Source organism: Monodon monoceros, unplaced genomic scaffold, assembly GCF_005190385.1.
Source record: "Monodon monoceros isolate NGI ecotype Baffin Bay Population unplaced genomic scaffold, NGI_Narwhal_1 Super_Scaffold_15, whole genome shotgun sequence".
In the NCBI taxonomy this organism is placed as follows: domain Eukaryota; kingdom Metazoa; phylum Chordata; class Mammalia; order Artiodactyla; family Monodontidae; genus Monodon; species Monodon monoceros.
The window spans coordinates 10120893-10137941 of NW_021703771.1; positions in this window are offsets into that span (position 1 = coordinate 10120893).

The following is a 17049-nucleotide window of genomic DNA, read 5'->3' on the forward strand; positions in this document are numbered from 1 at the left end:
GTCACTGTACCCAGAAATAACTGGGCCACTGGAAGTTTTTATTATTAATTAATTTTTATCCAGATGGCCAGACCTTTGAGAGTTAACAGCATATTACTCATTCTTCACTGAAAATTTTTATCTTACCTCAGTTGTGTTAATGTGTTAGCCAGCTCAAATCATAGAGGGTCAGCAAAGCAGCTGGGAATCACAGATTCATTCCCCTGCCCTCCATTATCCCGGAACTTCCTCTGCGGAGATGTAACCATGATTGGTCTCAACAATTTTTGCATCCATCTCACTGTTGTCACCAATTTGCATAATCATTTTGTTGAAAATGTTAATAGTAGGCTCAGAATGCTGAAAGGAGCCATACACAGGTGCCACTTGGGTAAATCAAAAAGATTTAATCATCTAAAATAAGCCAAAGGAAGTCAGCTCAATTAGAGTACTTAATAGAGAAATCACAACATTATTTAATGACAGATGGAGGTGTAAGCTTATGGAATCCTCACCTGGAACTTACCAGTGAGCAGAGAGTTGCACATGTTAAGTTTGAGTGAGCAAGGGTAACATCAGATCTCATAAGGTTCAGAGTTGCACAATGTACAATAGATTGCAAAAGTACAGTGTACGCTCCATACCTTTAGCCCTGAACATCTTATCCATCATTCCCAACCTCCTGAGCTGTCTTAGCTTGGGCCAAACACATTCCTAAGTTAATTTCTGTGGAACTGTAGCAAAAGTCTATAATCCAGGCGTCTTTGGGAAGCTGGAATTTGACAAGCTTTTAGAACTGTCACGAGGTCCATTCTGTGTAAGATTTATAGTTCTGTAGCAATTCCTGTTTCTATCTTTTCCTTTGTCATCCTAACAGATTTTGCTACCTAACAGTGTCATTTATATTTTCATAAGATTTATATGATCAAATAAATAATACATTTTTATACATTTTGTATCCATGATGCCTAACGTACTGTACTGCATTTAAAAATGTCATTTCATAAGTCAGACAGAGAAAGACAAATACTGTAAGATGTCACTTATATGTGGAGTCTAAAAAATAAAACAAATGGATGAATATAATAAAACAGAAACAGACTCACAGATATAGACAAAAAACTAGTGGTTACCAGTGGGGAGAGGAAAGGGAGGAGAGGAAGTATAGGAGTAGGAGATTAAGAGGTACAAGCTATTAGGTATAAAATAAACCTCAAGGATATATTGTACAACATGGGGAATATTGCTTATATTTTATAATAACTATAAATGGAGCATAACCTTTCAAAATTGTGAATCACTATATAGTATACCTGTAACTTATCTAATATTGTCCAGCAACTATATTTCAATAAAAAATAAATTATGCTGACAAATTTTTTTAAAAAAATATTATTTTATTAAGCATTTTTCATGCACTGACTGAGTTTCAGGCACTATAATAAATGCTGGACACAGGAATAGACTACAACTTGATCTGGGACTTGAAAGGGTTCAGCATTTGAGCAATCAGACAAGAGCAGCTGTGCAGGTGCACTTCTCAGCTCTCCCTTCAAGAGAGAACTTACCATTCCGTGCAGTTACCAGGCATCTCCTGTGCCAGTGGGATCTACAGCAGTATTTGAGCTGAGGTGAAACTCTCCCCGTGAAGCTCCCCCAACCATGGTTGAGAATGGGGAGGTACTGGGCCTGACTACTTTTGTCTAAAGCAAGACTCCTCCACAGGTAATCTTTTTTGCTGCATTTCCCCACTGGCCTGGCCAAGACTTTCTTTGCATTGCTCTGCAGACTGAAGCTCTTCTTACCCAATCCTGCTACCATCTCCTTTTCCATGCACAGGTGGCAGATGTGCATCACAGTGTAAAATCTTCCCCTGCCAACTCCTGCTCTTTTCCTTGTGTTTCGTAAACTTTACCTCCAGTATGTTTCTTGTACTTTATCTTGGCGTCTGATCGTAAGAGGACCTGAACTGATAACACACAGATACACAAAATAATTATAAAAAAAGTGGCCATCGACAGATGAATGGATAAAGAAGTTGTGGCACATATATACAACGGAATATTACTCAGCCAGAAAAAGAAACGAAATGGAGTTATTTGTAGTGAGGTGGATGGACCTAGAGTCTGTCATACAGAGTGAAGTAAGTCAGGAAGAGAAAGACAAATACCATATGCTAACACATATATACGGAATCTAAAAAAAAAAAAAAAAGGGTCTGGAGAACCTAGGACAGGAATAAAGATGCAGACGTAGGGAATGGACTTGAGGACATGGGGAGGGGGAAGGGTAAGCTGGGACAAAGTGAGAGAGTGGCACGGACATATATACACTACCAAATGTAAAATAGACAGCTAGTGGGAAGCAGCCACATAGCACAGGGAGATCAGCTCCGTGCTTTGTGACCACCTAGAGGGGTGGGATAGGGAGGGTGGGAGGAAGATGCAAGAGGGAGGGGATATATGTATACATATAGCTGATTCATTTTGTTATACAGCAGAAACTAACACAACATTGTAAAGCAATTATACTCCAATAAAGATGTTAAAAAAGAAAAAAGGAGCCAGTGTTCCTTGTAGAATTAGTGGACTCCAAGATTAAGCCAGGGAAAGTATAAGATGGTGTGGGATAACATGTAGGGCCAGAAAGTAAGGAAGTAATCAGAAACTGATGGGGACATGTTGAGAGGATACAGAAACCAACTTGAAAGAGCTCTACATGGTAAAATTTGGACAAATTGCACAATAAAATAGTGATAGTAATGGATTATACCCCGTAGAATAAAATATCTTGAGTCCAAATTGATATAAATAATGGAATGAATAATTATGTGGGTTAGAAAGGACCACTATTCCTTACAATAGGATTCCAATGAATAAATGTAGAAGAAATGATGGAAATAAAAATTACTAGTAGGCAAGCTGTAATAACTGTTCCAGGCAAGAAAAAAAATGTGGCAACTGTTATAATTAGGAGAATGTGCAACCTATAAGGGAATCTTTTCTTGCCTTCTACAAAGAGACTTAGATATTTCTTACTTATGTTTTCTACTTTACCTTGTACAAGTTCTGCCTGTATTATAAAACAGCTCATATTATATTATAACTGTTTCTGTGTATGTTTGTCACTTCATTAGATTGTGAGCTCCCTGAGAGACAATGACATTTTGTCTTTCTGTACCTAAGTGTCTTTTATTCAGTTCAGTGGTACCAAAAATGCTTGCTGAGGAATGGAGAGGGCTTTGAGGAAAGAATCACAGAGGCGGAATCAATGATGTGGGTTTTGAAAAATAAGTTGGCACTTTCCAGGTGAATAAGAGAAGGATGAGCATTTGATAGGACCATCTTCTAGAATCATGTGCTAAACACAGGGACATGAACAAGTGTTCTGGGAGGGGCAGGTCATTTGGAAAGGGGCAGGTCATTTATTGCGCTTGCGGGTGTTGAGGAATAGGAAATGATGATAGATAAATGAACTTTGCACATAGGTTGTGCTGCATGTTTGCACATAAAAACTGTATGTGTCACTTCTCAAAAATGTTCTTTGAGGAAGTGTGTGTGTGTGTGTGTGTGTGTGTGTGTGTGTGTGTGCATAGTAACGCGAGGTGAGGTGACCAAAATAAAAAGATCTGGATATATTTCATTCTACGTGAAAAGCAGAAGAAAATTACGATAAAAAAATATGATCTGTGACCATGAATGTTTCAATTTTCTATAAAGGGACCAAGATAAAAATAAATTTCTGTTTGCTTATGATACTACAGCAATGCAAAACACTCTCCTTCGTTGGTGCATACCTATTATATGCCAAATCCTTCCAGGTGTTCCTCTGGAATAACTTAGGAGCCACTCCTTTCTTTCCATACTCACTCACCACTCTTCTGCGGGTACTATAAGCTCCCTATTGAACCTCTATACTATGTCCCAACGTCTCCAACTCAGGCCTTGCAGACCCTTATTCACAATTGCAAGAAAATATCCCACAAGAACTGTTTTTATGACATTGCCTTCCTTGGTCAAGAACTTAACGGTGGTTTTCTGTTATCATTTATCACATATATAAAGTTTTGAGCTTGATCGCCAAGATTCTCTAATCCCTACTTTCATGTATCACCATCTGACCATTTTTAGCTCCATCTCTTGGTGTTTCTCAACATGGCCAAAGACATCCCTCAATTATTTTCTATACAGTTTATTCCTTTTAGCCTCTGTAATGCTATTTTTTCCTGTTTGGAAAATTCTTTCATTTCAACCAGTATATTTCCTTATTAACCTGCCCACCTTTACTCTGAGTATACTCAGGTATGTATATATGTACCTATATACACGCAAGCATCCACACACATAAAATATGATATATATGTATATATAACATATGTTTCATACTTATTGTCTCTTATTCATATATGTTTTATTTTCCTTCTTTTCTAAGTATAGGTAAAGACTGAGTCTTCTAAGGCTCTTGGGTATGTCTGGTAATATTGGTAGCTGTTGTAAATTCCACAGGCTCTTCAGGAATGAAATGATGAATACGAGTATATCTCTCTGATAATATATTTTTAGACCTTGATTGCCTTAATTCTTTCATTTTCAATCACCTCCTACATAGAGCTCAGCATTTTTCTTCCCCGACAGATCTCAAAGGCCGCGGTTGGGTGGATGTGGAGGTGAGGCTGGGCAGAGTAGTTATGCTCAGCAACCCCTAAGGGACCACACTGTAATCCAGGGGAGACATGAAGACATTCTCAGTTTGAAGAGTTTGAAAACATTTTCTCAGAATTATGATTTGCTCCCCCCAGGGCATATGTCTCCTCTCCACCCTGCCAAAAATCACTAATCACCATATTATGTTACTCTTTAGACGGCTCAACAACTGGATTTATTTTGAGGCTCAATTTCATGATGATTAATCATATTTTCACAAGTAAAAATTTAGATTCGTTTGAGTTTTTTTGAATATAACTAGTGAGCTAGAAAGAGCCAATGCTAATAATTAGGCAAACATCAGAGAAGAAAAGTGTCCGTTTTTCAACCATAAGAATGACAGCTAATACTGAGCAGTTTGATGCATGAAGCACCATGCTTATCAGTCAGCAAATACTGTAAGAACACTGCACTAAGAGGTAAGACTTTGGTTTGTCTTCTCAGCCCTGCCACTGTCTTTGTGGGCTTGGGCTCCTAGATCTCACTGATGCATTTGTAGCATGAAGCTAAAGGTGCCTTACCTACTTGTAATTCTAATAACCTCTTCGAATTGCTGCTTGCTGCCAGGCATGGCACAAGATGAATATGAAGTAAATAAGACTTGACTTCCACTTTCAAAGTGGTAGAGAATCTTAGAGAAATAGTACCGTGGGTCTGAACATCCTCCTTGGAAGTTGTTATTTATAAAAGAAATTTACAGTTTACAAAGGATGTAAACACACTGTCAACAACTTCTCAGAAGAGAGTATCTCTCTAAAAAGTAGAAATATTATAATCCAACCTTTAAAAATTCACGAAGTTTGTTATATTGTAAAGCACAAGTTATAGCCTCATTTACATTAGAGCATATACTTTTAGAAAATCATCAAGATAGGAAATAAAAACCTGGCACCATTATGTCTAAGCAACCTGTGCTTTCCCTCTCTTCCCTCCAAATCAAATATATCAGCAATTCTGTTTTCATGAGGAAGAGAGGCAGAGAGAAGGGTAACAGAAGGAAGCCTGTTGTGGGACGCTCTGTCAGGTACCATAAGATCGTACATTTCCAAAGAGCAGGACTTAGTCTTTTTCACTTGTCTCCCCAGAGTTCCTGGCAAAGGCTAGATAGTCAATAATTATTTGTTGTCAAATAGACGAGTTCAAATGATTGGAGAGTTATATCTCATATTTGTTAGTGAGCTTAAGTAATGCCAAGATTTTAGATAATCATCTCCAGTTCTTTCCTGTTGCTCTTCTTGTTACTTCTCACTTCTTACTTTGTTCGGTGTTAAGTTAGGCTCACATAAGCTACGTGTACAAAGAAATTCCAAAATTCAATGGCTGAGAGACTACGGTTTCCTTCTTTCCCACTTTATCTGGGGTGAGTGCTCAAGGCTGGCAGCCAGCTCTGCTCCGTGCAGGGGTTTCTGGAACCAGGTGAAGAGTGGCGGTGTTGCAATGGTCAACAGGTGACTTTCAAAATCTCCTAGCAAGAAGGGGGGAAGAGCAAAAGTCTGGGGCCAGAGGATTCCACCTAAGCAAGTGATATAAAATCAGACAAATAATCTTTGCTCTAGTCTGCTGGTGAAGCTGTGGGTCTAATCATATAACTACACAAAGGGAATGGGGACTGCTGGTAGCTCCATCCCAGCCTGGCAGCTGTTTTCACAACTGCAGCTTTTACACGGAAGAAAGGAAGAACTTTATTCTCTTTCCTGGTGCACAGCTAGCAGTCTCTGCAACGTCTTTTCCTTCCAGCAATTTGCCATGTTTCTCTTACAGACTCAGATTCTTGAAAACACTTTGAGGAAAACCTGTTTTCTTTTTTTTTTCTTTAGGCACTGATTTCCATTTCTTTACAGTTTTCGTGGTACTACTCAGGTGAAAGGTATTATATCCCATCTCAGTTACTCTGACCTTTGGCGAGTCCTTAGCTTATTTCTGAGTTCTTGACATTTATTAGTTTTATAGTAAAACAACCTTAGATTTATGTTGCCAAATTTCAGAAAAATCTCACATCAGTGGTCTAAACCAAAGAATACAAAGTGCTTAAAATACTGGAAGATTGCCCTGAGCTGAATTTGAAAGCTAATATGGTTCCCTGGGTTCATTAGAATAATTAGTCTTTGGTTTGGTACATTCCCGGTGCAGTCCGTTCTAGTATAACCGTGATATACTATGTTACTGCCTTTCAGAATTTAGTAAGGAAGATACTTTTCTAGTTTTGTAATTCTGAATTATAATCTATAAATAGATATTCTTTAATAAGTCTAACGTAAATTAGAATTTATAACAAATCAATTCTGGGTGCTTGTACACTTGTGCTCCAAGAAAATAGCTGGATGTTTACCTCCCGGGGTTAAGGTTCTTGATCTTTATAATAACAGAATAAGGAGCATCCCTAAATATTCATTCGTCTGTAAGGTAAGTGTCTCCAATCTAGCTAAAGTGTGACAATTTTGAAAAACACTATCTGTGAAAATATTCTGGGTAAAGTTCAAAATCTTAAATGTGCTTGGTTTCTGAGGAAAAAGCATGTGTACAAAAGGTGTGTCTGATATGGTTAACATCATAATATTTATCTCAGAAAACACTGTGTACGATGCTGTCTGTGAAAAAATAAAATCTCTGTTTATAAAAGAAAAGAAAATAGCTAGATACAAGAGACAGGTCTGTAACAATTCAAAGGACTTTTCTCTTTCTCTTTATGTTTTCTCCTTTACATCGTCCTTAACCTTTGAGGATACTGCAGTTCCATTTATATTTGGCAGAATAATTTCAAGGAAAGCTGGAATGAAAGATCACTTATGTTTTAATGGCTCTGCCTGTCGACAGCTGGCTTTCTGTTAATAGCAGAACATGCTGTATTTGCACACAGAGGGGCGTACAACACACATTTCATTATTTGTATATCCTTGGGGCCATCTGCGTTATTGATTGCCAGTTTTAGAGATGCTGACAAGTGCAGTTAGAGGTGCAGAAGACTTTTTTCATAAACTTTTTCTTTGAATTGTAAAAGAAAAACGTGATGTATAGGTACTAGAACAGAAAGAAAGATTTTTACTTGCTTTTCTTCATAACACAGTTTTTGGTCCAGAACAATTATCTTTCATTACAGAATTATAGAAAACGATGCCATGGTAAATAAATTCTCTATTAATTGCTTACAGATAATGACCTGAAACTCAAGGACTTTTAGGCCAGGGCTAGTCTGATATGATTAGTATACTTGGGCCTAAGAAAGCCTTTACAGAAGTTTATGTGGGTAGAAAAAGCTCTGTGGGGAAATAATAATAATAATAAAACTGCTATGCTCAACACTTTATATCTACTCTTGTTTATGCAAGGATGGCTACAATCCTTAATTGACTGCTTTCCTTAAGAAAAGCAGAGTGGGCTTCCCTGGTGGTGCAGTGGTTGAGAATCTGCCTGCCAATGCAGGGGACACGGGTTCGAGCCTTGGTCTGGGAAGATCCCACATGCCGCGGAGCAACTAGGCCCGTGAGCCACAGCTACTGAGCCTGCGCGTCTGGAGCCTGTGCTCCGCAACAAGAGAGGCCACAACAGTGAGAGGCCCGCGCACCGCGATGAAGAGTGGCCCCCGCTCGCCGCAACCAGAGAAAGCCCTCGCACAGAAACGAAGACCCAACACAGCCAAAAAAAAAAAAAGAAAAGCAGAGTGATGAGAAGACACTTTAGGGAAACCATTTAAAATTGCCCCTAGTTTCCTTCTAATGGAGGAAGAAAAGTTTAAAAGTTTAAATCTTTAGTCTTTAGGATTTTCACTTTGAAATTTACCTTTCACTATTTTCATGCCATTAACCCTAGCTGAAATACTTTTTTTTCCCCAGACTCAGTATTTAAGAGTTTAAAAAATATAAACAATGATGGATGGACAGAGAAGCTGTGCTCCCTGATATTTACATCTTTATAATAAAGAAATTTGCAGTGGGATTGTGGGGACTTGATGAAAGAGAAAGGCGACAGGATGGATCAGCTGTGCTTCCTTTGTAGGGTGTCCAGAAGGGAAAATGAAGGGAGAACTCTTCACTCAGCTTTTGAGGAGAATGCGCCCTCCTGCCCTTTTTCTGTTCTGGCTCTGTGTTTATTTAGTCTCCGGGGTCCTGACGATGTGGTTTCATCTTCCCATGGGGAGCCACGCAGGCTGGCAGCCCACCTGGGGGTTTTCCACAGTGTCATCGCATGTTGGATGCATGGATGGTGTCCAAAGGCAGAAATGAGCTAATACATTTTACTGTAGAATGTTGCTCTTAAAAAGTGTTTATTCCTCATGGTTCTTTGTTGAGACGAGAGCAGTGTGTGGGAAAGTGGAAAGTTTCGGGAGAAGTGGAGAGTATCAACACCTGCAGAATCAGATACCAGCACTGCCTAATCCTGGGAACATTTGCCACGGGCTTCAAACGATGAGACCTTGCTTCTGGAAGGGATAACGGAGAAGGCTCTGTGGCTGTGTATTCTCTGTTTTTATTTTTAGAATTCAAAATTTATGACTTAAAAGTCACATGAATAAAATGTATTATTATGTCACCTTCTTAGTCTGAATATTAAGAGGGTGACCTAATGAGATTCCTTTTAAAAATATTTATTTATATAGGGGAAGCTGGGAGTTGAGGTGCGGATGAGGTAGCTTTTTTAGCTGTGATGGTTCAAATTGTTTGGTTCCAGCACCCTACTTGATATTTCATAGAAAATGGAAATAGGCTGTGGCTTTTCCTTTAAAAATCAGGCTTCTTTAGTTCTTCAAGGATGTGATGGGAAAAGGCCTGTAGTTTGTTTCTGATTGGTGGTGTGACTATAGAAATTGAAGATTCTTTTGGGGGCAGAAAACAACACTGCTACTCAGATAGATAAAAGGCAGAACTTTTGGGAGAGAAGGCTATCCCTGGGGAGTGTCATACAGGGGACCACAGCTGGGGAAGTTTCCAGCAAGCTGGAACTGTCAGGGAGCTCGTATGGCAAGCTGGGTGGGTTTGCGAGGTTCCCACGGGTCCCTGTGGATTCCAGCTGCCTTAGGGGCACAGGAACTGTCCTGAGTTTTGGGTATCTGGCTCTCAGGTGATGAGTGCTAGTACATAGTGGGCCTGAGTGTGAGAACCTGATAGAAGGGCGTGGGGGTGTGGACTTAACTGACTGCTCAAGATAAGGAGAGCTGCCTGGCCAGGGCCTCAAAGGTCGGTCAAGACAGCTTTAAAACAACAACAAAGCCTCCTAAGACCCCAATGTTACAAGATATAACAGGTTTCCCATAGTAAAATGGTTTAAATATGAGTGTTAATTAAAAAAATAGGTTGCATGCAATGTCTAGGTTCTGCCTATGTATACACCCAACTCTTCCCAGCACCATATAAGTGAGCAGGTAAAAAATCAATGCCTGGGTATGGATCGCAAGGGCAGTGAAGAACACCCCACTCCCATGTGTTTCCTTCCTTCTGTCACTGGATTTTTATTTTATTTTATTATTTTCCAAGACCGTTTGGAATGGAAGGGAAGGTGGAAGGCTTTGTGTGTGTGTGTGTGTGTGTGTCAGGGTAGGGTAACTTTGAATATCATGGTACTGCTGTTGAGTTAGGGGTAGAAGCTCAGGTCTCCTCCAGAACTTCCTTCCTCTGATGTAATTGTGGAGGCTGAATTAGCCCTCTTCCTGAAAACCTAAAAAGTGAGCTGCAGGAAAATTAGGCTGCATATTTATGACCAGTTGAAAAAAGTTGGAGTTTTTCTCCTCTGTTTCTGGGGTCCTGCCTGGGGCTTTAGTTGAGTCTGTTCCTGGACATGTGTGCTGGCTTTGAGCGAGCCTCAGGGGACCTCTGCCTGGTCTGTGGGTAGATACTTGACTTCCAGCAAAGGTTCAGGGTGCTCAATTAGACCCATAAACTACATTCCTAATGCCCAGTTAAGAAGGGAGAGCCCAGACAAATCAGTCAAAGGCAACCATATTTTCTTGGACTGTTGTAAAATGGGAAGGAATCTGACGGGGAAGCCCAGAGCTAGTGCAGTCCTGACAGATCTTCACCAACCCCTGTTAAATTTGGTTCTACAAAGAAAATATCATGTTGGTGTAAAGGTTCTACAGAGCCTTACCTCTTGAATTCAGGCCAAGACAAACTGCCTTACCCTGAGGCAAATCCTTGCATTTCATGTTTAAAGATTTCCCAAGGTCTGTATGAAAGAAGGATGGACTGGACAACTCCAGGTTTGACTTCGTTCTGCTTCTCCAGCTGGATTCTCAGTTTAGTTCAGGGACTAGATGATCTTTACTCTGGTAGTGAGGTATTTGGTTGGACCTCAATCATTGACTGAGTTATTGTAGGAAGTGGCTTTGAGTAGAGCTTCATTCCGAGGGGTATCCATAATTTGTAGTAATGACAATTGCATTTGTAGGTTCCATCCCTTTGAATCTTGAAATTGAAACCAATTTGTAAACAAACAGTAAAAGCAGTATGTTTGGCCTTTTGTCAAACTTACTTATGGGACTTTATGGGCTGCCTGAGAGCACATTTAGGACCTCTAAAAATTATTTGTTATTTGTACAGATGGACTCTAATAAGTACAATTTATTGTCTAGATACAGAAAACAGAGAAAAATTTAGAATAAAAAGATGCCCTCTGGAAATGTTTCACAGGAACCATTGAAATATTTGCCAGAAATTCAGAGTGATACTAACTGGACATCGTTATCTGTCTGTGATGCTGAAATAGAACTTCGGGAGTGGAATTCCAGAGAAGATATTGCAGGATTTTCCTACCCTAATTTAAACCTGGAGCAAGGAGAGAAGAATACAGAGAACAGACATTTCATTGATAGGGAAACTGGAAAAGAGTTCTGTCTTCTGGGGACTCAGTGATAAACCGGATCTGGGGGGAACCCAAGGGCTACAAGTGGTGCACCCAAGTGCCACTGGATACTTCTTGTGCACAGTTTTACATCCCTTCAGCCTCATTTCACAGTCTATACATGGCTGTGGTGACTAGTTCTGGACTGCTTTTGAGCAGATATAACCAGAAATCAGCTCATCCCAGCCCCGTGTTGTATGTCTCTCCCTTCTTGCCCTGAGGCTTCACTGACACTGAGGCTTGGGGACCAACGGAAACCATCCGGAACTCAGACATACACCAGTGCCAGGAAGTGTGAAAGCATTTGCACTCAGCAAGGCAAGACTTGACCGGGGGGGGGGGGACAGGAGCCTAGAGATAAGTCCTTCCTCTTTCCTTCCTGATACACATCCATCCTATAACGCTCCTTAGGAAATCTGTGGGTTTCTGCCCACCACAACTTGAAAATTGCCCTTTGTATTGGCTCTCTCTTCTTCCACATATACTCTCCTGTCCCTCATCCTTGTTTTCTGAGATCATATTCCTAAATAAATCAAGCCTACATTAACCATTTTCCCAGACTATGCTTTCGGAGGACCCCAGGGAAAGATTATTTAAAATTCTATAAATTCATGCTAAATGACAAAACACACTAGAAATATGGGCAAAGGAATAAGCTGGAAGTTTAACAAAAAGAAAAAAATACGTGTAGATTTTAATTAATAAGAAATATAAATTAAGGCAAAAACACAAATTTTTGTTTTAGTCAAATTTTGAGGTAAAATTTTACCTCGTAAGAATGGCAAACTAAGAGAAAATTGATAACATTGTTATAGTAAATGTCTGAGGAAACAGTCTCAGACTTAGCAGTGAGGATGGCAAACTGAAGGTGAATTTGCTAATGTCCTTTATGGAAGCCAGTTCTCCATGGATATTCTCACATTTCTGCACGGTCTGGGTTTTCTGAGCAAGGGGCTTGTTTGAATAGCAAAAGTCTTGGAAGCTAGAGGCTGTGAATTTCTCCAGAGAGATGAAGAAACTTACCTTTCCCAGAGAGACATTTGCTTACCTTCCAGGGTTGTAAAGCATTCTCTCTCTCTCTCTCTGCTCTGCTGAGCGGGGCAGGTGCAGCTACCTGATATAAGCTATGTGTTTCCTAACTTCAAGGATCCTTTCCTGTGGTGCAAAGCCTGCCGCCTGTGCAAGGGAACATCTTGTCTCCACCGTGTCACCCTGTGGGGAAAAAATGCAAAATGCCACTCTGGCTGCTTTTCTTGCTGTAAGTGATAAATGGTCTGTTCTCTGACCCAGAGAGCTGACGTTTCTGTGAGTACAAACACACACACACACACACACGCACACACGTATATGTCACCATGGCAGGCTAACTTGTAAGCTTATAGGTAGGCTAAAATCTCTGAGCTTTTGCAGTTTTGGACTCAACGTATCTCTCAAAATGAAAGGTGAGTTAGTTTTAAACCTCTAGAAACCTAATATTTTATATGATGGCACAGGGGCACATGTGTTGGGTGCCTGCCCAGCATCCATTCCTTCCCTTTGCAACGGCATTTTCTTTTGGAGAACTACCCACCCGTATTGCATAGCAGCTACACAGTATTTTTGGAGTGTGTGTTGGGGTATTGACTCTATCCCAGTTCCCAGAGTGAGTCCTCACAGACCTAAGCAAATCTGCCTCATATGACACAGTTGCCATGATGATTGGCTCAGTAACCAGTCCTTTGACTTATCAGTATTACTTACTTGGATACTGTGTTGCTTAAGATTTATTGGGCCAAGCAGAGGGAATAGGTGAAATAAATGGCATCTATTCTAAGGTAGGATGAAGAGAAAATCTCTTGATCTCAGTGGTGTGGATACAGATGCACAGCCTGGAACTGCTGTAACCATTTGTAAAAATGGAGAGAACTTAGGCTAAGGTTTAAGTGTTAATAGAAGACTGTGAAAGAATTAGAGAAAAATGGAGCCAGCACCCTGATTAAACCATGCCTGAATTCCCTGTGAATTTTCAAGTTATGTGAGTAAATAAAATCCTATATTGTTTATGTCAATTTGAAATGAGTTTTCTAATATGTGTAATAAAAACCTACCTTACTGTTAAAGGGGATCAGAAAGGAAGGGAGGAAGGAGGCCAATACTCATAATCTACCTGTCTGAAATTCCTACCCTCAGAGATATTCCTTTGTGTTAAACTATTGATCTAGTGCAGAACCATCTAATAGAACTCTCTGTTATGATGGAAATATTCTACATTTGGGCTGCCCAATATGGTAGACATTAGGGAAATGTTGAGGAAGTGAATTGATGAAGTGAATCTTAAATTTCACTTAATTTTTTTTTTTTTTTTTGCAGTACGCGGGCCTCTCACTGTTGTGGCCTCTCCTGCTGCGGAGCACAGGCTCCGGACGCGCAGGCTCAGCGGCCATGGCTCATGAGTCCAGCTGCTGTGCGGCATGTGGGATCTTCCCGGACCGGGGCATGAACCCGTGTCCCCTGCATCGGCAGGCAGACTCTCAGCACTGCGCCACCAGGGAAGCCCACTTAATTTTAATTAAGCTTAAATTTAAATAGCTGCATGCAGTTAGTAGCTATCATATTGGGCAGGGAAAATACAGATTCCACTGTTAAAAAGGAGAGTACCTAGAAAAATAATAAGTTGGACTCATCACATTTTTAATAACTCATTAAAAACTTCTTCTTGGGAAACTTAAACTTGGGCCTGGAACACAGGAGGTTTGGTGTATTTGATAATTTGATTTGCATTTGTTTTGGAGTTGGATCATATAGGAGAGGCCCAGAATAGGGAAACACTTTTACATTTTCTCCCAGTTGGAAATCTTACCCTTCAAGGATCCGCTATTCTGTGAAATTACTTTAAAAAAAAGAAAATAGTTGCCAATTTTTCTTGATATGGGCAGTGTATTTTCTTAGAGCTTAGTTTCACATCAGTGGGAATATAAATGAACGGTATAAAAAATATATCAGGAATTCCTTACAAACGAAGTAAATGATGTGCTCTAGATGCGTGGATTTTGAAAACAGACTATATTACATCAATGAATCTAATCAAGAAATAAAAGCTAAGTCCTATCAATTTCCTTCTCTCTTCCCTTCCTTTTTTCCCTTCTTTTTCTTCCCTATCTGTACTAGTCTGCCAGGGCTGCCATAAAAAAAATGCCACAGACGGGAGGGCTTAAACAACAGACATTTATTTTCTTATGGTTCTGAAAGCTAGAACTCCAAGATTCTGCTGTTCTCAGGTTTGGTTTCTCCTGAGACTGCTCACCTTGCTTTGCAGATGGCCACCTTCTTGCTGTGTCCTCACATGGCCTTTTCTAATGTGGCAAGCACATCTCTGATGTCTCTTCCTCTTCTTATAAGGACACCATTTCTATTGGATTAGGGCCCCATCCTTTTGACACCTTTAACCTTAATTTCCTCTTTAAAGGCTCTATCTCTAAATACAGTCATATTAGGGGTTAGTGCTTCAACATATGAATTTGGGGTGAACAAAATTCAGTCCATAAACCTATCTTCCTTTCTTCCACAAATATGTGTTAAGGACCTATGTTATGAAAGGCACTGAGGTCACAATAAGAATGAGGAAGCTATAGTCTCTGTCCTAACAGAGCCCCAGTCTCTCTGTGTGGAAGAGAGAGATAACTTAACAAGCAACCTAGTTAAAAATGTACTATGAGTTCTCATGGGAGAAACATTATGAAAACACATGAGAGGGGCATCTAAACCTCTCGGGTGGATATGAGGGGAGGCTTTTGGGAGTGACACCAAGATGATATCTGAAGAAAGAGTAGGAAGGAGCCCAAGAAGGGGGTGCTGGCTTTGGAGGAGGAATCCAGAGGGAACAGGAAGGGTGAAGGCATGGAGGGGAGATACAGCTCAGTGCAAACAGAGTGTGGTGACAAAGAGAAGACGCAGCACTGATTGAACTCTGTGGTTGCTTAGATGGGCTGGGGCGGTATAAGGGGATGGGTATGGCCAGGCCAGCATTTACGCCCTGTAATTCCAGGAGAGGTCGGGCAGGAGAGCGGGAGAGGCCATGTCAGTCGCGTCAGGTCGTTTGAAGGATTTTATGTTGGTAACTTGGTGCTATTTCCCCTTCACTTCTCTCTTCTGTGTTCAGGGACTTGAATCCTGGAAAGTACATTTTCCAGACTTCCTGTCAGCAAGGTTCCTATTTAAATTTTGTTGATGGGAGGCATTTATATTCGACTTGGGAGTCAGGGAGAAGCCAAGGCACTATTTCAATGTAAAGTCTGGTGTCCTGAGAGTGACCCCCTCCATTGCTGCAGGCCACTGAGACCATCAGTGCTGTCTCCCTGAGACGCCTGCACAGTCCTAGCCTTCCAACAGTTTTTGACATCTCTAATTCCCAGAATTAAATCCCTTCCTGCTCAAAATACCTGAAATAATTCTTGTTTTCTTGATCAGACTCTGACTTATCATATGGCCATTGGGCTGAGCATTCCATATCAGATGCTAAAACTTAGTTCTACCAGTCCTCTGAGATACTTTCAGAACCAGCTCCATTATTCCTCACACCCAGCCTTTCCTTCCCACCCTACTCTAGCCACCATCAGATTGAATCCAATCTCCTTTCCTTCTCTTTCTCTTAAACCTGTGCCTGTATCTTCTGGAACTCTCTACCTCTGTTTAGCAATCCCACTTCATCTTCAGCATCTCCTCTGAATGCTCTTTCTACCTCCTCACTAAATTAAAAATCTGGCTGTCCTCGAGGATACCGATTTCCCTTGGAGCGATGTATCTCAGGGCCAGGAAGTGGGGCATTGTTTTCCAGTGTCCCACGGCTGTTTCCAAATCATTTCTCCTAGTTCACCTGGAGTAATTACAGCTGCTGATACCGTGCCCCATCTTCTCACTGCGGGTCTACAGTTAAAGTCACTTGGTTGCATGAACCGTTCAACCCTTTCCTCCCTCTTTTATATTTTGTTTGTAATGTTTCCACCCAGGGTTGTTTAAAGTTCATCATATGTAAATCATTTAGAAAAATGGCACAGAGTAAGTTCTCAGTGAATATTATCATCGTCATCTTCCTCGTTTCCCTGCTTGCACCAGAACAAGTAAATATTGCTGCAAAAAAATCACACAACTGTTTTATTGGTTTCTCTTTGAATTCATGATTTCACCCCTGAAACTGGCTCTCAACCCTGCCCAGCCATCAATATTGTTCTTTGTAAAGCTTACTTTCCCATTCAGGGAGATGACATTACATTCTCTTCTTTTTTTCCTGTCTCACACCTTTTCACCCTAATTCTCAGCTGATGATCTCGGTTCACACTTAATTATAATGCAGACAATACAGATTAATTTGGAATCTCTCTCATCTTTCTTCCACCAAATCATTTCTCTTTAATGCATCTGCACCCACTCCTCTTTCTTCGTCCCTATTTTCATAAGGGAAGTAGCCCTTCTTTGATCACAGCCAATCCTTCTACTTGTTCTTAGCACCCCTTTTCCCATTCTCTCTCTTTTTTTTTTTTTTTTTTTTTTTTTTTTTTTT